Genomic DNA, 20,353 nt, shown 5'->3' with positions numbered 1-20,353 from the left:
CGCTTAATTTTCCGAAACCAACCGACCAAAATGAGAACCGAACCGATAAAAAACTGATTTTTTAAAACCGAAAATCGATCCGAATCGTATTTTAGTAAACCACAAACCGAACCAATCCGAATAATGTTAAACTGTATAAGAACCGGACCCGTTAAGGAACCAACTAGTCCTAAACCGAACTCAATGGAAACCGAACCGAAAAAGAACCAAACCGTTTCTAACCCGAAACCGTTTGAACCGGGATAAATAACCGTTTACATCGAACCATTAACAAACCGCAACCCGTTTGCACCGAACCGTGTACAAACTGAACCTTTTATGAACCGAACCATTCCGTTTATGAATCAAATCGTTTACAAACCGCTTACTATAAAGGAAGATTAAAATCACGTTAAAATGAATTTAACCTGAAATCTAATTATGCACACATGTTTACTACATATACGAAGTACATTATTGTTTTAACTGACTTTTTTATGTAATTATGGATTAAGCAAAAATAATCTTTGTCTTCTCATTAAACAACATCATCAAAGTGTTACATATATATTGTGCTCAGAATTATATTTGACCAAAGTTGGCCTAATCAAATTCTTATGATGTAATCTGATTAGGGGATTTTTATCCACCAATCACCGTTTGACAAGTGGACCAACCAGGTTCCGCCACGTGTCCTTCACGTAGGCCATCAGGAGCCTGCCACGTGTCAATCACAGATACGTCCTCTACGGACCAATTGAGACACGCCACGTGTCCACCCATGCCAAATGGGAAAACCGGCCAACAAGGCCCAATCCTGTTTAGAGGCCCGGTCAGCCCTAGGTTTACCCTAAACCTAAAGAGTGGCACGCTTCTCAAGACTATAAATACTTAATTAATCCTCATTAAAGGGGATCAAGAAATTAGTCTCACCTGAAGAACGGAACAGAACAGAAACGTTACGGAAGACACTAATAACCGGCTAATCTCGCTAACAAAGCAGATTACCAACATTGAACACTCTCACCTAGAGAGATCTTATTACTTTAATTTCCGTATTAATTACTCCTTAATCAGGTACTAACTTGACCGTTGGAGGCGGAGCTCTCAAGAGTCTCCGTTATTTTGCAGGTACATGCGTCCGGTTCCAGTCTCGGAATTGTAACTCTCCCGCAGGACATCAGAAAACCCCGAAACATTTGGCGCCGTCTGTGGGGAGAGTACTTCAGAGATGGCATCCAAGTCTGTACCGACTCCTGAAGAGAGGCGTCCCCTAAACGACCCTCAAGTTCAGTCGGACCATGACACCGAAAGTGAATTTGAAGTTGAAACTCATACAGCTCCAGACGGGACCCTAAGGGCCCGACGTACCCGTCATACCGAAAGGAGGGAACGGGAGCATCTTCAAACAGGAAGCGAGCCAGCAGGCGCACCGCCTGCTCGGCAACAGCCGACTGATGGGTATGCTCCCATCACAAGGAACGAACTCATGACCTTCATGAGGGACTTCAAGGGAGAGATTCAAGAGTTGATCAACAGGAAGCCGCCTGCTTCAGTCAAGGAGCAGTCGGCCAAGAAACCTTCCACTTCACTGAAGAGGAAGCCAGTTCAAGGGCGAGAGGCGACTCCTCATCCTAAATCTAGGAAGCGGGAGCCACCTGCCCTTGATTTCACCAAATTCCGTTATCCTACGGGAAATAGGAAACCGGTTCGTCATATTCAGGCGGACGGGTCAAAGCAAACATTCACAGATGCTCGGCTACTGCTAGAGCAGAAGAAGAGTGACCGATTGTCCGAGTCGGCCTCTACTTCAGACTTTCAAGACAGTTTGCGAAATGCCTCGATGAGGCATACTCAGTCGTACCATGAGAGTCAGTCAGGCGGCACCTCCCGTCAGTCCGGCTTTCATAGTGCCCAGGCGGTACCCAACTTACCATTTGTGCCGCAACAGTATTTTATGCAGCCACCTCCATTTGGTGGACCTGCAGCAAAAAACGTCCAACCTATGGACTGGCAGCTACGGTTGCTTAGACTTGGTGAACAGCCGTCGGCCTTCTCCAAGGAAATTACTGAAGCCGCTCAGCCGGCCAAAGTAAAAAATGTACTAGTAGGCGCCTATGACGGCACTACTAACCCAGAAGACCATCTGATGGCATTCACCAACCTGATGTACCTTCAAGGGTTGGATGATCCCACTTGGTGCAAGTGTTTCCCAGCGACTCTCAAGGGAATCGCACAGCAATGGTTCGGCAACCTGCCGACTGGTTGTGTAAACAGCTTCAGGACGCTTGCTTACTTGTTTGCCTCCAACTTTGCCATGAACATCCCTGCGAAGAAAACGACCCTTGATTTGGGAACGATTCAGCAGGGCGAGAAGGAGGGGCTTCGTTCTTACATCAGGCGGTTCAACTTGATGAGAATACAGATTCAAGGGTTACCGGATGAGGTAGCTTATACCGACTTTTTTAGAGGTCTCAAAGACGGGTCTACCTTCAAATTTGATTTGGTTCGAAAAAGGGTGGCGACTCTTCAAGAGGCCTTGATTGAAGCAGAAGCCTATATACAGGCGACTGATCTGTGTACGATAAAACAGTCGGACGGGAAAAGGTTCGACAAAAGAGAAGGACGACAGAAACAGTCGTCTAACAAAGATGAGAAAAGAAAAGAGGTCTGGGCGGCTGATTCCTCTAAACAGCCGGCCCAGAAAAAGAAAAAATAATTCAAACCATACTCCCCAAAGTATGTGTTTAACAAGGATAACCAGTTTATCCTAAAAGAAATAAAGGGACGGATCTCAATTGAGAAGTCGGTCCCCATGAAGGGTTCTGCAAACAACCGGAACCAAGATAAAATCTGTGCTTATCATGATGACGTTGGTCATCACACCAATGATTGCATCAGTCTCATGCGGTACCTAGACCGCCTGGCTGAGCAAGGTGATCTTGACACTTATGTCAAGAAATCTACGGGGAACACTTCCTCAAAAAAGCTGTCGGCCAAAAAGAATCAACAGGCCGACAGCTCCGATACAGATGATGCAGTCGTCTACACCATTGCAGGCGGCTTCTCAGGAGGCGACCCCACTATTAGGGGCAACAAAGATAATATAAGGCGGTTAGATGTAAATTCCGTTCACCAAGAACGGCCGTCCAAATATACATTTCCTGAGATTGTCATCACTGAAGAGGATCTAGGAGGAATATGGGGGCCGCATGACGACCCTCTCGTTATTGAATGTAAAGTGGCCAACCAGAGAGTTGGCCGAATCCTCATAGATACCGGGAGCTCCTCAGATCTCATCAGCAGCAAATGTCTGTCGAAACTGAAGTATCAGACTGACTGCATACATCCGGCCTCCCACCCTTTAATAGGGTTTGGAGGAGGAGTCGTCCACCCACTGGGACGAGTAGATTTACCCATTCGCCTGGGCGAAAAAGGGGAAGGACGACACATGGTAGTCCGGTTCCTAGTAGTAGAGGAACTCTCGGCCTACAACATGATTCTGAGTCGACCAACCCTGAATAATTCCAAGGCTGTTATAATCCCGTCTCTTATGTTGCTCAAGTTTGAGAGGGATAATGGAACAGTCGGCTCCCTAAGGGGAGATCAGAGGATGGCCCGAGAGTGCTATCTCTCGGATGTCAAGCCCACTGTTATGGCCACTGGGTCAAGTGGTGAAAAAACAGACCTTGACAATGTCAAGGAGAGTGCGCCTGTTCAAGAAGCAGGCGCCAAAAAGAGAAAGGCGTCCCAGACAGAGTCCGCAAGAAAAGAAAGAAAATAGAAATCATTGGCAGAGGAGCGGCCGGATGAGTTCCGCCCTCAGCCGGCTGGTGAGCATGCGGACCTGATCTTAGACGACTCACGTCCTGATCGAACAGTCAAAGTTGGGACGACTGCTCTAAGAAAACTTGGTGACGACTTTCACAACCTATTGAAAGAATACAAGGACATCTTTGCATTTGAAGTCCATGAAATGCCAGGCATTAGTCCTGATCTGGCGGTACATAAACTGGCCGTGGATCCGAAAAAGAAGCCGGTACGGCAAAAGAAGCGGAACCATGGCGAAGAAAGAAGTCAGGCGGCAGCCGCCGAAGTTAAAAAATTACTTGATGCAGGGTTCATTCGGCAATGTTATTTCCCAGACTGGGTTGCAAATGTGGTGCTTGTTAAAAAGCCGAATGGCACCTGGCGAATGTGTGTAGACTACACAGACTTAAACAAGGCGTGCCCCAAAGACAGTTACCCTCTGCCTAAAATTGATAACCTGGTCGACTCAACAGCCGGCCATGCCTTGATGAGCTTCATGGACGCCTATTCTGGTTTCCATCAAATTCCCTTATGGAAGAAAGATCAGGAGAAGACGGCCTTCGTCACTGATCAGGGGTTATACTGTTACACGGTCATGCCGTTTGGTCTTAAGAATGCCCCGGCTACCTTCCAACGAATGATAAACACAGTGTTCTTTGATCAGATTGGGAGAAACGTCGAGGCATATATTGATGATATGATTGTCAAGACTAAACTTCAGAAAGATCATCTAACGGACCTCCGAGAAACTTTCGCCACACTCAGGCGGCACCATGTCATGCTCAATCCCAAGAAATGTGTATTTGGAGTTGAGTCTGGGAAATTTCTCGGATTCCTTATCAATCAGAGAGGAATAGAAGCGAACCCTGAGAAGGTGCAGGCGGTCATTGACATGCAGTCGCCTCGTACCATCCGAGAGGTTCAGAAGTTAACGGGTTGTCTGGCGGCCTTGGGAAGATTTCTAAGCCGATCAGGCGACAAATGCCTATACTTTTTCCAGGCAATTAAGAAAAAGGCAAGGTTTGAATGGGGGCCGGATGCTGAGGCCGCCTTCCAGAAATTAAAAGTTCACTTGCATTCCTTGCCGAGGCTGGTCAGCCCTTTGCCCAAAGAGGTTCTCTACATGTACCTGGCCGTTTCTGATCATGCGTTAAGCGCTGTTCTCCTTGCTAAAAGGGACGGCTGTCAGCTCCCGGTCTACTTTGTCAGTCACGTACTGAAAAATGCCGAGTTGAGGTATCCCCTAGTGGAGAAATTTGGTCTTGCACTCTTCATGGCTGTTAAAAAATTGAAGCCCTACTTTTTGGCACATACAGTCGTCGTGTATACAGACCAACCTATCAAGCGGCCGCTGACCATCATGGAGTCGTCAGGCCGAATGATCAAATGGGCCATAGAAATACAGAGCCTCGAAGTTACTTTCGAGCCTAGAAAAGCAGTGAAGGGGCAAGCCTTTGCTGACTTTATTGTAGAGATGACTCGTCCTCCTGACTCTCAAGTTCCAGACCAAGTATGGAAGGTATATGTGGACGGAAGCTCTACTTCAAATGGTTGTGGAGCAGGCGTCGTATGTCAGTCTCCAGAGGGCGACAGGTTCGAGTATGCTCTACGCTTCAGTTTTCAGGCTTCAAACAATGAGGCAGAATATGAAGCTTTACTAGCCGGGATCCGCATGTGCAAGGCGGCAGGGGCAAGAAAAATAGACGCCTGTTCCGATTCACAATTGATAGTGAGTCAGTACAATGGCGAATATGAAGCAACCCATCCGGCCATGATCAAGTATTTAGAGGCGGTCCGACAAGCAGTCGGCTCCCTTGAGGATTTCCATCTGATCCAAGTGCCGAGGTCAGAAAACAACCAGGCGGATGCGCTGTCAAAATTAGCATCATCCGCCTCCTCTGATACTCCTCGAACTGTTTTTTGGGAAGTAATGGAGAAGAGAAGCATCGAGGAAAACCCTATTGGAATCCTAGACAGAAGCTCAACCTGGATGGATTCAATCAGGGCATATCTGACAAACGGTACACTGCCGGATGATCCTCAACAGGCGGCAGCACTGAAAAAACGAGCCACCTGTTTTGAAATGATTAAGGGAGAACTTCACAAGAGGGGGTACCTTCAACCCTTCTTAAAGTGTGTTACTCCTGAAAAGGGACGAGAGATACTAGATGATCTTCACTCTGGTTACTGTGCTTCGCATATAGGTGGTAGGATGCTTGCTCAAAGGGCAAGGCGGCAGGGCTACTTTTGGCCTACTTTGGAAGCAGATGCAATGGAGATGGTGAAAAAATGTGACAAGTGCCAAAGGTTTGGCAAACTAATTCACCGTCCGGCTACTGACCTCACTACCATTCACGGCCCACTACCGTTTGCTAAGTGGGGCATGGACATCCTGGGTCCATATACGCCTGCTACAGGCGGTAGAAGGTACATACTTGTTGCCGTTGACTACTTCACTAAATGGGTAGAGGCGGAGGCTGTAAAGGGAATCAAGACGAAAGATGTAATTTCATTCATTTGGAAAAATGTCATCACTCGGTTCGGGGTTCCCATGTCTATGGTTTTTGATAATGGTCCCCAATTTGAGACGCCTGTTCTCAAAAGCTGGTTGGGAGACCAAGGAATTGCAAACTACTTTGCATCTGTCGGCCGTCCACAAGCAAACGGCCAGGTAGAAGCCTTTAATAAAATCATCTCAGACGGTCTCAAGAAAAAGATTGAACGAGCAGGCGGCCTATGGGCGGATGAACTACCACATGTTCTCTGGGCCATTAGGACGACTGAAAAAGGGGCGACTGGAGAAACTCCATTCCTCCTAACTTATGGTGCGGAAGCTGTTCTTCCAATAGAACACTACGAGCCGACTCTTCGAGTAATGCTATATGACGAAGAGGCAAACTGGGAAGTCATGCGCCTGGCATTAGACTCAATTCCTGAAAAGAGGGGCAATGCTGTTTTGCGCCATGAGATCTATCGCCTGAGAATGACTAGATCATACAACAAAAAAGTACACAGGCGTCCACTCAAAGTAGGGGACTTTGTACTTAGAAAAATGGAAGCAGTTGGTAGGGCTAATGAGTCTGGCAAACTAACTCCCAACTGGGAAGGACCCTACCGAATCTATGAGGAAGTCAGGGACGGTACCTACCGTCTGGAAACACCAGACGGACAACCGTTGCCTCGAACTTGGAATGTAGATAATCTTAAAAAATATTTCTTCTGAATGATGTAAAGTAAAGAGCTACTTAATAAAAGTTTGCACTTACTATTCAATTTTGTATTACGAGGGGCATGCCGTCTGTACCTTTACAGTCGGCTACTCTCCATTGAGTTTTTCACTCTTTCAGAGGGGCATGCCGACTGTACCTTTACAGTCGGCTACTCTCCATTGAGTTTTTCACTCTATCTTCAGAGGGGCATGCCGTCTGTACCTTTACAGTCGGCTACTCTCCATTGAGTATTTTACTCACAATACTTAGCTAAAAAGATTAGGGCCTGGCCGACCCTGTGCCTAACAGGCAGCTACCCTTCTTTTACTTAGCACCTACGTTCACCAAGAACTTACCAAGGCCACCGGCCGAATGATCAGACCAGGCGCCAAGCCAACTGATCAAATCTACAAAACTAATACGACCTGTCCCAACATCATAGCAGGCGTCCGACGGCATCCCTCCGGATGAAATTCGTCGCAGAGAGCAGCTCCCTTTTGGGTGGAACATTGTTCTATAAACTAATTACACGACACCTATACGACTGTCCCCAAGGACAACCACGTAGCCGTTTTTTAGACAAGGATAACTCTATCACTAACCAAACCAGTGGTAGCAGTTGACATCTGAGTCAGATGACCGCCTGTATTACTTGGGATAAATGCAGGGGGTACCTATTGAGTTAATAGCCAACAAACATTGGCGAATCAAGGGGTCTAGCCGGCCTACGCCGCCTGGTACCTCTACTTCTCAAACAAAAGTGACGGCGACTGAGTAACTCCAACGTTAACTCATAGTCACTCCCTCAAATTTGGTATGGAACCTAAAAGGTTTGAGTCGTCCGCCTGTTTTTAACAAACAAGGGCACTCGAACCCCTATTCCTACTAGGTAACCTATTGAGTTACTAGCCAACAAACATTGGCAAATCAAGAGGATCAGCCGGCCTCCGCCGCCTGGTACCTCTACTACTCAATCTAGAGTGTGACGAAGACTAAGTAACTCCTATGTTAACTTAATAGTCACTCAAACTTAGTATGGAGCCTAAAAGGTATGAGTCGTCCGCCTAATTTTAACAAACAGGGACTCTCAACCACTACTCTTGCTAGGTTAACAAATTACGAGTTAAAAGCCAACATTGGCAATAAAGGGAAACAACCGGTACCCGCCGCTTGTTATCCTACTTACTTAATTCCTTGGCGACTAGGTAATACTATTTACTTGGTCAGACCACTTTCCTACTTGGCTAAAATTACAAAAAGACAGGCACGCCTGCCTAAAAAGGATCCAGACTAAATAGTTCGAATACCGATTGAATAAATGGCCGACTGATCGTCTATCCTGGAAACAGACAACCAGTCGTCCAGGGGCATAGGCGGCGTACTTACTATTTGTACCTGTCTGCAACGTTCGGCCATGTACAACAGTCGGTCTAGTGAACAATGGGATATTAGATATGGAATACTTAGACAAATTTGAAGCAAAACAAAAATTTGATTAAAAATAAGCCGGTCATTAAAGACCAGCAAAATATTCAAAGCCCCGGCCCCCTGGCCGGGTAAATACAAAGCAAACGGCACGCAGGCCGTGGAAAAAATACATTAAGCTTAAGAAGGGGGCAGTTCAATATTAGCAGCTGCCGCCTGGTCAGCACTCTTCTTGCTGGACTCGGCTTCAGCTGCATCCTCTTTTGATGCCTTACCCCCAAGTGGCACAAGCGCCACAACCGGCTCTTCCTCCTCCTCCAACGCATCTCCCAACGCCTCTTCTTCAGCATCCGCCAGGATCTCTTGATTATATGTTTCCGAACACTGGCGGTACGTTCTTTCCCAAGAGGCAAAGTCGGCATTGGGGAACAGGCGGCCCCAGGTCATGCGCTGGATTTGAGCGGAGTCTTCCATCATCTCCCGGACGAGCTCTTTCTTCTCTTGCTCGGCCTTTTCCGAGAGCTCTTGGGTAAGACTCTTCTCTTGGCTCACCAGACGTTCTTTTACGTTGGCCAAGGATTTCTCCATGGCTTCGTAAGAGTACATTTTTTGGCGAAGAGGTTTCAGCTCGGCCTTAAGATTTGTGATGGTCGCCTCCAGCTCGTCATTCTTCTTCTGGGCCGCCTCTAACTGAGCCCGAACAGCGGCGGTAGCCTGCGCCTGATAATAAAGAATATCAATGGTCAGTATTTCATTTTGGGCAATTTGAAACATTGCCTTATCACAGTTAGAGGCGGCCATAGCTTTTGCAGCCTTTACCTCTTTGTTTTTCCGATCAAGCGGCTTGCGAAGGCTGTTAACTCGGAGCAGGGCCTAAGTACAAAAAAAAACAGGCGTCAGTTTCCAAACAAAAAAGATAACAGGCGTCCTGGAATTCAAATACTCAAAAAATATGCCAAGTATACCTCAGCAAGGACCCCTGCAATCCCATCAAGGTCAAGGGTGCCGGCACCCCTGACCGCCTCCCTTTCAGATGGAGGAACTACTTTGATCATGGACTTGGCTACCTCAACCAAGTCAAGCCCCTGAGGGCCGGCTGCATCAAGCGTAAAAAAGCAAGTTAGACCTAGTCAAGAAGGAAGCAAGTGTAAAAGTTTTTACAAGTAATAGTCCATACTTCTAGGCGGCCCCGCCGGGGTTTTAGAAGAAGTGGCCGGCTGCTTCTCAGCCGCCACTGTTTTCCTGGAAGACCCAGGAGAGCTTGCAACAGTCGTCCTCCGGGCCTTGGGGTCCGGCTGTTGCGAGGAAGAAGCTCTTGGAGTGCCCGACTGAAAATAAAAAGAGTTAGTATATGTATAAGACAACTCCTAAAAGAGGGAAGAGTTTTCGGAGCCTACCAAGGGTACCCCCTTGTTGGGGGAGTCGGTACAAGACTGTTGCATGAGAGAGGCCCGCAACATGGCCGCCGCAGTCTTGGATGCTGTTATTTTACTCATGGCGTCAGCTGCAAAAAATAAATAGCAAAGTTAGTAAAAGTCCCAAGTAAACAAAGCGTGAAAACAGAGTATTTGACAGGCCGGCTACCTCTAGAGCACCGACTGCTGAGGCCACAGGCGGCCAAAAAGTACTCGTCATAGAGCCACTTGAAGCTCGGGACGCAGTTTAGGGGTACTTGCTCTCGTACCCCTGAAGTAGAGTTCACCCTAGTCTCTACTTTGAAGAGTCCTTTGTCTAGGATCTCTTTTTTAGCCTTTGGGGGAACAGGTGGCATGCTACGGCCGCCTGCGAGAAGAGGCGGATCCCTATTCCACTTGTTAAAGCGTTGGTTCAGCTCCGTGTCTGAACCCTCGATGATAAGGAAGGTGTTCCGCCAATCCTTCCATTTGTTCGCCTTACCTCTCGTCATGAGGTAACCCCTATGGCTTGTTAATTGATACCAGCCGGTACCTCCCGACTTAGGGGTCCGGCTGAGATAGTTCATGTGGGCGAAAGCCTCAAAGCTTGGCTCCACCCCGTACATTTCGCACCCGGCCACATAGCCGAGTACGTTTACCCAAGAGTTGGGGGCTAACTGCCATAACCCCAAATCATACCCATCTAAAATCCGCTGAACAGCCGGATGTAATGGGAAGCGCAGTCCAGCTTTGATGGCCGCCACATAGCAGCCAAAGCAGCCGTCATCATAGCTGGTACCAGCCGGCCAGACGACAGTGTCTTCTGGATCCGGCACGAACAGTAAAAATTCCGGGCCCATTCTGTGGTTAGCTATAAAGCTCTCCACTTTGTCTTGCATGGTTGCGATCCGGCCCCGGGGTACCGTGCAGTAGTAGGGGGTGTTTTCCTCTCTGTAAGAGGCGGACGGCTCCGCCCAATTGTCCCCCTTCTCTACTGCATGAGAAAGCCTCGCCTCTTGTAGGCGGCTGTTTCTTTCTTCTGAGCCTGGAGAAGCGTGGCCAGAAGAGCTGGACTCGGACTCGTCCTCTGACGAGTCCGAAGAGGACGACTCCTCCCCTCTCCCAGAGGGGCCCGCCTCCTCTCCCTTAGAAGGAGAAGGAGGAAAATTAGACATATCAACGGTCAAATGGGAAGGGACCACCTTGACCCCTCTCTCAGAACTGTCGGCTTGGCAGCCGCCTCGTTTCACTTCTACATCTGGCGCCTGGTCAGATGTTTCACTAATGAGCACCCTTTGGGAGGAGTCGTCCGAGTTTGAGATCATAGCAGTCTTTTTTGTTCTGGCCATCACGTTCTGCATAGACACAGATACAGTCGGACTTTGTATAAAGGGCAAAGATGGGTCCAGAAAAGGGCAGGCGGCACTCCTAGTCCTAGATTCAGCCGTCCCCGGTGACCGGCTGATCACTAACTTAGGTCGTGTCGTGTGCTTCCGTGGTGCCATTTCAAAAAATAAAAAGAAAATTAAGAGTAAGAGAACTGAGTTACCTGAACGAGTGACGGTTGATGAAGTTCTGGAAATCCGGTGCAGTCGGCTTGTCAGAACAGGCGGTAGGCAGAAAAGGTCCGAAATGTCAGAGCAAGTTCAGGGGTCCGAATGTTCTCGCAAAGTTCTCAAAAGTGAAAATGACCGAAGTCAGCACTTCCTTATATAGGCAAAGTGAGAAGGCGAAGGGTCGCTTCCAAATTCAAAATTTGGGCGGGAAAATCTCTCGGCCATTCATAAGGTGACACCTGTAGCAGGCCGTCGCCTGTCACCGTGCGACACCTGTCACAGGTGACACGTGACCAGTCACGTGCCACCTGTGAGGGGCAAATGATTAGGGGATTTTTATCCACCAATCACCGTTTGACAAGTGGACCAACCAGGTTCCGCCACGTGTCCTTCACGTAGGCCATCAGGAGCCTGCCACGTGTCAATCACAGATACGTCCTCTACGGACCAATTGAGACACGCCACGTGTCCACCCATGCCAAATGGGAAAACCGACCAACAAGGCCCAATCCTGTTTAGAGGCCCGGTCAGCCCTAGGTTTACCCTAAACCTAGAGAGTGGCACGCTTCTCAAGACTATAAATACTTAATTAATCCTCATTAAAGGGGATCAAGAAATTAGTCTCACCTGAAGAACGGAACAGAACAGAAACGTTACGGAAGACACTAATAACCGGCTAATCTCGCTAACAAAGCAGATTACCAACATTGAACACTCTCACCCAGAGAGATCTTATTACTTTAAAATCCGTATTAATTACTCCTTAATCAGGTACTAACTTGACCGTTGGAGGCGGAGCTCTCAGGAGTCTCCGTTATTTTGCAGGTACAGGCGTCCGGTTCCAGTCTCGGAATTGTAACTCTCCCGCAGGACATCAGAAAACCCCGAAACATACTCCAATTATTGTAATTCTCAAAATTTTTAGAATAGATGATTGCATCCTTTGATCTTTCAAAAACAAATTAAAGTCAATACAAAAATTATAATAAAGAATATGATTAATTATTTCATCAACTGAAAAAAGAAACTCGAAAAATTCTAGCTTGAAACCAACCGACCCAAATGAGAACCGAACCGATTAAAAACCGATTTTTTGAAATCAAAATCTGACTCGAACCATATTTTAGAAAACCCAAAATCGAACCAATCCGAATAATGTTAAACCGTATAAAAACCGAACCCGTTAACGAACCGAATTGAAAAAAACCGAACCGAAAAATAATCGAACCGTTTCTAACCCAAAACCGTTTGGACCGGGATAAAAACCGTCCACACCGAACCGTTAACAAACCGCAACCCGTTTGCACCAAACCGTTTACAACCCGAATCTAATTAAAACCGCTTAAGAATAAATCGAAATCGAACCGTACTGATAATAATTTGAATCGAACTGAAATCGACCCGTGAAACACTTGAACCGATTTCAAACCGAATCGAAATCGAACCGTCAAACCGTTTTGACAGTGCTAGCACTAACACAACCACTCATCCAAATTCTCTTACTCCTCACTACAAGAAAAAGCTATTTTAGCGACTAATTTTTGCGGCTGACCTTAAAGTTGTTGTAGATCTGAAATTTTGCGACTAAATGAAGACTAGTGGTTGCTAAATTGCGACTAACTGTATCACGGTTGATAATTAGTTGCAAAATTGCAACTTACGAAATGGCAAGTCGCAAATTAGTTGCAATTTTGCGACTAACTAAAGGGCAAGTCACAAATTAGTTGCAATTTTGCGACTACACCATAATTCTAGCGGTTAATAAATTGGCTTCTTCGGTTAGCGACCAACCTACCTTAGTTAGCGACTAATAGGTTAATTGTGAAAGTTTAAGGATAAAAAAACACATATTTTTCTTACAACAAAAAAAACACCCACACGAAACCACTTAAACAAAAAAACACCTACCTTACCTCACACACCTTACTCACCCTCACCCTCACCCTCGTTGATTCACTGCTTCGTATGTTCGTAGGCTCGTCGCTGGACTCGCTGCTCTTCATTCGACTTCCCTCACTTCGCTAAATCGCTAGACCCAAGTCACGGTATATAAATCTGAATTTAATCTCTGAATTATTAGTTTATTACTTGTTTAATTGTTTTATAGTTTATACTTTTATTCAATTATTCTGGGTATTGAAGATTTGAAGTATTGAACTATTGAGCTATTGAAATTTTGAAATGTGTTGGTTTATTGTCTCATTGAAATCTCTGAATATTGATATCTGTTGATGAATTGGTTTATTACTTGTTTTTTTCTTCTGTTTTTGTGAATTTATTGAAATAATGAAATGTATAGTTAATTTTGTGAACTTTTGATTGCATTTTTTTCTCCTGTTTTTGTGAATTTATTGAAATGTATAATTGAATTAGAAATTTAGAATTTTAGGTTTTATTATTATGTAATGATGTGGAATTGTGGATTGTGGAAATTGATATATATATTTTTCAATTTAATTAGGAAATGTCAAAAGATTCACCTAATTCAAACAAATCCAAGGCAACTAGTAAACAACCCGATCTTCGACAATTCTTGTTTAAAAGACCCAAAACTCAATGAAAATGAGTCAAATTTTAATATTAGGTATTAAACAATTTGTGTGTTTGAGTTTTTTTTTTTTTTTTTTTTTTTTTTTTTTTTTTTTGTTAAGCTTTTTAAGTTAAAGCTTTTTATCGAAAATCCTGGCTCCGTGGTGATTATTGGTCTGATTTGTGACAAATTTTTGTCTAAACATAATTATGTTACGTAACACCGTATGGGCTTCTGTTGATAAAGCCGCTGATGAGGAGACACAAACCAACCAACTTGAGTATATTTCTATATTACAGCAGCACGTAGTCGACATTAGTATTGCATCGAATGTGAATCTGGTGGAAAGAGCACTACAGGATTGTCACAACCCAGTTTATCGATGGTGTGAATTGCCTCCATCGAAGGTGTTTGTTGAAGGGTTTAATGCTCGTGAGGAAGGAGACACACCCATAGAGCAATACTGCGACTACAAGTTGCATATGATGCATGGACCACCGCCACTCTCCAGAGGCCAGCCTTCTTTCTCCCGTGCCTTCATAAGCACTTCTGCAAGCTTCCACTGGACTCCCAAGCCGCTGGAGCGGGTACAAAATGTATACCGTTACAAGATTTTTGCTCCGGGTGGCATATCTGCCATAGACACACTGAAAAATGATTACAAATATAAACCGATTGAAGAAATCACTTTTGTTGGCTCAATTCTCCCCTGCTACATACATTCCGCGCAACACTTTGAAGTCAACCGCAGATCCTCACCTCATAATATTAGAGACTTTGCATAAGTAACATTTATTTTTGTAACTTTTATTATAATTATAGAAAAATTATTTATTTCATTTGTTTTGTTGAATTGCAGGGAGAGAGTTGTGGTTAATGAAGTATATTATATCAATTCTTCTTTCTCTCCGGGTCCATATTTGATTTGTGGAGACATTCATCCAGTACACAATTACATGCCTTCTGATTTGAAGCACACTGTTCTGTATCCCCCCTTTGTTCCTATGGAATACCGAGATTATTATGTAGATTATTTTCCTCCTAACCGATGAGAAGTGGTAAGAATTGTGTATTTTAGTGGTAAAGTGATGATTTTAGAAGTTAGGTGAGCATTATTTTAGTGGACATTTATGTCGATTTGGTGCTTGCATACTAGAAAAATGTTGATAGAACATGCCTTTTGAGTTATGTGTGGTGAGTTGGAGGATCTGAAAGCTCTTCAAAATTGTTTAGAGCTTTAAAGCATTGTTAGACCTTAACTGCAGAATAAAGGCTTTTGTGAGGTTCTTCTTTTTGCTCATTGCCCAGAGAAAAAATTCTTTTTGCTCATGGGAATAGTTAGGTGGCTCATCTTCCCTGAACTGCATATCCAATTTTCTGAAGTGGTTTAGTTTTTTAAATTTAGATGTTTATTGAATTCTTCCTCGATTTCAAAATAAATGCAACGAAGGAATACATGTCCCACAAAATATACCACTTGGTTGCATTTAAATCAGAACAGAGTTAGTATGATTTTTTCAAGTTTATCTTTTCATACTACAGTTTCAACTAGCAAGAGTTTCAAATATGAATTTTTCACTGGATCAGTGGATTCTGATTTTAAGAAATAACCTCATTTTAAGATTGTGTATTCTTTAGTAGGAGTGATTATAGTCCATCTTTTTCTTGTCATTGGAATGCTAGAAGACTAGATGTATGAGGAGGTTTTTGTAACATTAGATTAGAGGGATGAGGTGGAGTGCAACATTTCTTGTAGGGTGTCTGAAGAACAGGATATTGTAGTGAATAGCTCTCTTAAAGTACAACTTGTTCAGTTCAAGATAGCTCCCCTTCCTCTTACAATGTACTTATCTTTTATGGCAGTATCTTCCATTCTACTTAGACAGTGGTGATTGTATTATGTTTCCTTACCCCTCTTTCTCAGCGCCTTCTCCTCCAATTTGCTTAAAAGCCTTAAGTGAAATCTTTGTTGCAGAATGATACTTTTATCTGTAGTGGTTGTAAGACATGATATTGGACTTCATCTATTGCCTGCTGGGTTTTTTTGTCCCTCCTGGCTGCAAAAGGAAGTTCGTTATGGGTTTAAGGTTTTTGACATCCTACTATGCTTGCGCTGTTATTGCATTTTTTCTGGGTTAGGTCAGGCTCTTTCTATATGCACACATTTTTTGCTCGATTTCCTTAAAAAATGGTGCCTTTATTTGGTACAGCTCTTCTTACATATGCCAAACTGAGGCTTGGAGCCATAAAGGAGAGGTAGATGCATAAGGAGTTGGGCTATATAATGTTGGACATCCTCTTAAATTTTATTTGGGTCATAATTGATCTATCTCATCAAATTCACCATTCCTTTTTTAAGAAAGTCCAATGAAATATCCTTTCTTAATTTGTTACTTCCTCTGTTAGTGGATTAGATAGATGTTAGTGGATTTTGGTTGTTGCTGGTTTGTTTTCATGAATGTGTTGGTTGATGATGTACAGGTTACTATGGATGTAGTTTATGCTTGAGTGTGTTGTGATAATGTGATGGATGATGCCTAGAAGTTGATACACTAGGAGTCTTCTTTGATCATCTGATAACTCCCCTCCCTCTTTTCTAACCAAGTGTTTTGCCCAATTGTCATCAGATCTGAGTATGGATGAAGCCACAACATCTTCCATGTGGTCATCAAAGTCAGACAACCCATCGTTGGAGTCTTGGTCCATTTTTGGCAGATTTTGGGACAAAGATGAAGATGATGAACAAAGCTGCGGAACTAACTTCTCAATGATCTAGGATTACTGTTTTTTTTTTTTTTTTTTTTTAGGATTTTCTGGGTCTGTAGTTAATCTAAAACTAGGCTAACTCATTGTGCTGTGTTCATGGAAGTGTAAATTTTTTGAACTAGTTTGGTGATTTTTGGTGAAAAACTTGTGTATTTGTTGTGGCTGAGCAAAACAATTGACTCTGAGTGTAAATTATTTGGTCATGTGCATTCTGTGATTTTCAATTTCATCACCTCCCTGCACCTTGGTGCGAGGGGTGGTCTTTTACATTTATCGAGAGTCTTTAACAAGTCTCATTTAAGTTGAATTGCACAGCTTGTTGTTGGTAATATTATCAGGAGGGTGCTGCACATTATTGAGGAGGATCTATCTCTTGCTACTACCACTATAGGTAACCTGAACATTTCAGTTGGAAGTGACGACGATGATGATGGTCGTGACAGAGATGATCATCCTGTGCTATCAGCTGTAGCCGCTGCAGCAAGGAGCACTTTGCGTCCACAATCGTTGCAGATTATTCTTGCGGATGTACCTGATGCAGCTGCTGCTTCCCACACTTCTTCATCCGGGGTTTGATCTGAAGGGAAAAGCAAATGCGAGTAGTACTATTTACATATGGATGTCTATATGCTTTTTTAATTGGAGCTCCAGGAAGTAGAGTCTTTTGAAATTGTCTTTTGCAGTTTGTTTATTATGATTTGTATTTGATTTGATTGCATCTTGTTGTGTCTCATCACAATCTATTTGATGTTCTTTGCAGAGGGTTTTCTTGGAAGGGAATCCTTACTTTCTTGGAATCACAATGGTTGTCTCGCTCTTTCATTCTTTGTTTGACGTTTTGGCCTTCAAGAATGGTGAGTCGCATTTCCATGGGGCGCTACATCTGTGCTTTAACACATCAAATATCCAATTTTAAGGGTTAGCTGACTAAATCTGTTTGGAAAGTTAGTGATATTTAAAGTTTTATCTAAGTGGGGCAAAAAATGCACTCAATTAAAGTATGTTTGGAAATCAGGAGTTTGATTTAGGTGTGAGAATGAAATCTAAAGATGTGGGTTATTAGTTGATTATATGTCTTTTATGTCCCCAAATTATTTTGGGAATATGGCTTTGTTGTTGTTGTTGTATTTGTCTTTATGTCTAAGTTAGATAACGAATTGTTGTAAATAGGGTGTATAATTAAATTTTGCTAAAGCTTTTGCTGTTTAACAGTTGTTTGGTCTTTGTTATGATTCTCCATGGTGGAAAGCAACTGAGTATACTTGTTTAAGAGAAATTACAAGTGTGAATTAATGCAATTAATTTGAGATTTATTTGACTTATTCTTAATTATGGCATGACTTTCCTTGTTTATGGTACAATTGAAGTTTTCAATAGTTTAGATGGGAATATCAGATATGAATAATTTTTGGTTACTCATATAGGTTCTTTATTCAAGTGGGTTTTATTAATTACTGTCGAATGAAATTAAGTATGATTTCATGCCTCTACAAAATCCACCTTTGATGGAAAATAAAACACTAAAATCTCAATGGCTTGAGTTTCCTGGTTTTGCATTGGTGATTGACTTGGACAGACGTGAGTGATAATGCAGGTTCGATACTTCATTAATTCTATCCTTGATTGTTGTGTAGGTTAACGCTTTGTGGTGTGTTACACAAGTGGAAACAACCTGTGATTCTCTTTATATGAACTTCAAGTATATAGACTGAGCTAATTTTTAATATTTAAGTGGGGTGTATAAGTAGCATGTACGGGATTTAGTCTCAGGTCTTAGGTGCCATCTTCTAAGACTTCTACCAATATAGCCTGTTGGTATTCACATCGAGTTGACATTGATGTAAGGATGATTGGTTTAGTCTAATGTCTGATTGATTTCATTTTCTATATGTATTCAGATGATACGGGATGAGGTTGGTGAATCTAAAACGACAAGGGATAAGATGTTACTTGAGCTGGAGCAAGAGTGCTTAGACGTATACATGAGAAAGGTTGATCAAGCAAACCACTGTAGAGCTTAGCTATGGCAGGCTATTGCTGATTCGAAGGCGGAGCTTGCAGCCATCTGTTCTTCGTAGAGAGAGCGACCACTACCTATTACTTCCTCCGGATCATATTGACTTGTGCATTTGGATTTTTTGATACTATTCACATGTAGTTAGAATTTTCTATATATGTATCAATATATAAGTATGAATATAGTCATGTGTAGTCTTGTTTGATTCGTTTTGATGAGTACATTATTAATATGTAATCGCTATAATTTTTACAAACATACAATTCTAGGTAATAATGATATAAAATGTGCATTGGGTTGCGTAATGAATAGTGTATGCACAAGTCAATATGGACCGGAGGGAGTAGAACGGTTAGAATTGTTAAAACTTTCCTCCTTTTTTTTTAACCATAATACCCCTAAATATATACATCATTTCAATGGGTATTTATAGTGGCTTCGTTGGATTAGTCATGACTTTTTTTTACCATGTGCTTGTATAGTTTTGTAGTAGCTGAATTTCCTTTACAAAGCTTTTCTTATTTTCATTTGCATTATGTAATTTCATTGAGTTTGAAATTTTGGCTATTAATTTGAATGTATATTAATTGAATGAAATTGTTTTTGTGATGTAATATGATTTTAGTTGGTTTTAACAAGGCTTATGTCAACTAAAGTTATACAACCGCATACACTACCTGTAGCTTTAACTTGAAGGTGATAGGTGATTGTGAGAGGAGAACAATATGTCTAGATTACCCTCTCTGTCTTGATCATCTTGTTAGAAAGGTAATCACCATCCTTTTACAATGAATAGGGTACCTGATAGGATATTCTTACTAATGCAATATTCATTAACCATTACCAATACTATTCAGAGGTTGATTTATACAAGCAGCTCAGTTATTTTTGCCACATGTTAAATATTGTTAGTTACATTGAAAAGGTATGTCCTTTGTTAATTGTTACTTATGCTTATAAGACTAAGTTCACTCACTTTTTCCATATCATGCAGGTAGTTGCAGCTGTAAAATTACTTCTTCAATATAATCGTATTATAATCCAATCCATGGTTCGGTCGGCTGCAATAGACCGTAGAAAAGGTTAGTTTTATAAGTCTTTATGTCAACTGCATTCATATGGTCAGTATTGATGCAAAATAAAGATAATAATATGCATGTTAAAAAAAATAAATAAAGATAATATGAGAGGAAGAAGGTTAGATGCAAAATAACAAATATGTTTTTATACTTCTACTTTAAGATAAGATTTATGTATAAGTGATCAAGTTGTTTTGGTACTTTTCTGTTGGTTATAGTTTTGGATTAGGAGGTTCTTAGGTAGGGTCTGATTTCCCTAAAAAACTACAGAATCTTATATTTGGATAGCCAATTTCCTCTTTTTTGTCATAAACTATACGTAGTATGAATTAAGGATTTTGTAAGGCTAAGGAAATCTCTATAGTGAATATATATATACATAGGGAGCGTATCCAGCGAGAAGGGGCTCCTTAGGTGAGAAATGAGAAGCGCTAATTTGAACCGTTGGATTAAAAATGGATGGCTGTGATTTACCATGTTTCTGGAAATCGCTATCTGAGATAGCGATTTTCATGTAAATCGCTATTTTCAAAAACATGAGATTCAATATCAGCCATTCATTTTTAATCCAATGGCTTAACTTAGCCC

The 20,353-nt window shown here is 42.7% G+C and overlaps 1 long non-coding RNA gene across 2 annotated transcripts; it reads left to right on the top strand.

Annotated features, from left to right (window-relative positions):
* The first annotated feature begins 13,010 nt into the window (after positions 1 to 13,010).
* On the top strand, positions 13,011 to 18,988 carry LOC110726944. 2 transcript variants are annotated; one of them, XR_002512447.1, is made up of 5 exons: positions 13,011 to 13,418; positions 14,150 to 14,688; positions 14,763 to 14,961; positions 16,531 to 17,523; positions 18,568 to 18,988. It is a non-coding gene; the product is annotated as an uncharacterized LOC110726944 (long non-coding RNA). The 2 variants fall into 2 exon arrangements; XR_002512446.1 differs by lacking the exon at positions 13,011 to 13,418 and having other exon boundaries at positions 14,111 to 14,688.
* Positions 18,989 to 20,353: the final 1,365 nt, after the last annotated feature.

Source organism: Chenopodium quinoa, unplaced genomic scaffold, assembly GCF_001683475.1.
Source record: "Chenopodium quinoa cultivar QQ74 unplaced genomic scaffold, ASM168347v1, whole genome shotgun sequence".
Lineage (NCBI taxonomy): Eukaryota > Viridiplantae > Streptophyta > Magnoliopsida > Caryophyllales > Amaranthaceae > Chenopodium > Chenopodium quinoa.
This window is presented reverse-complemented; position numbering and strand designations above follow the sequence as displayed.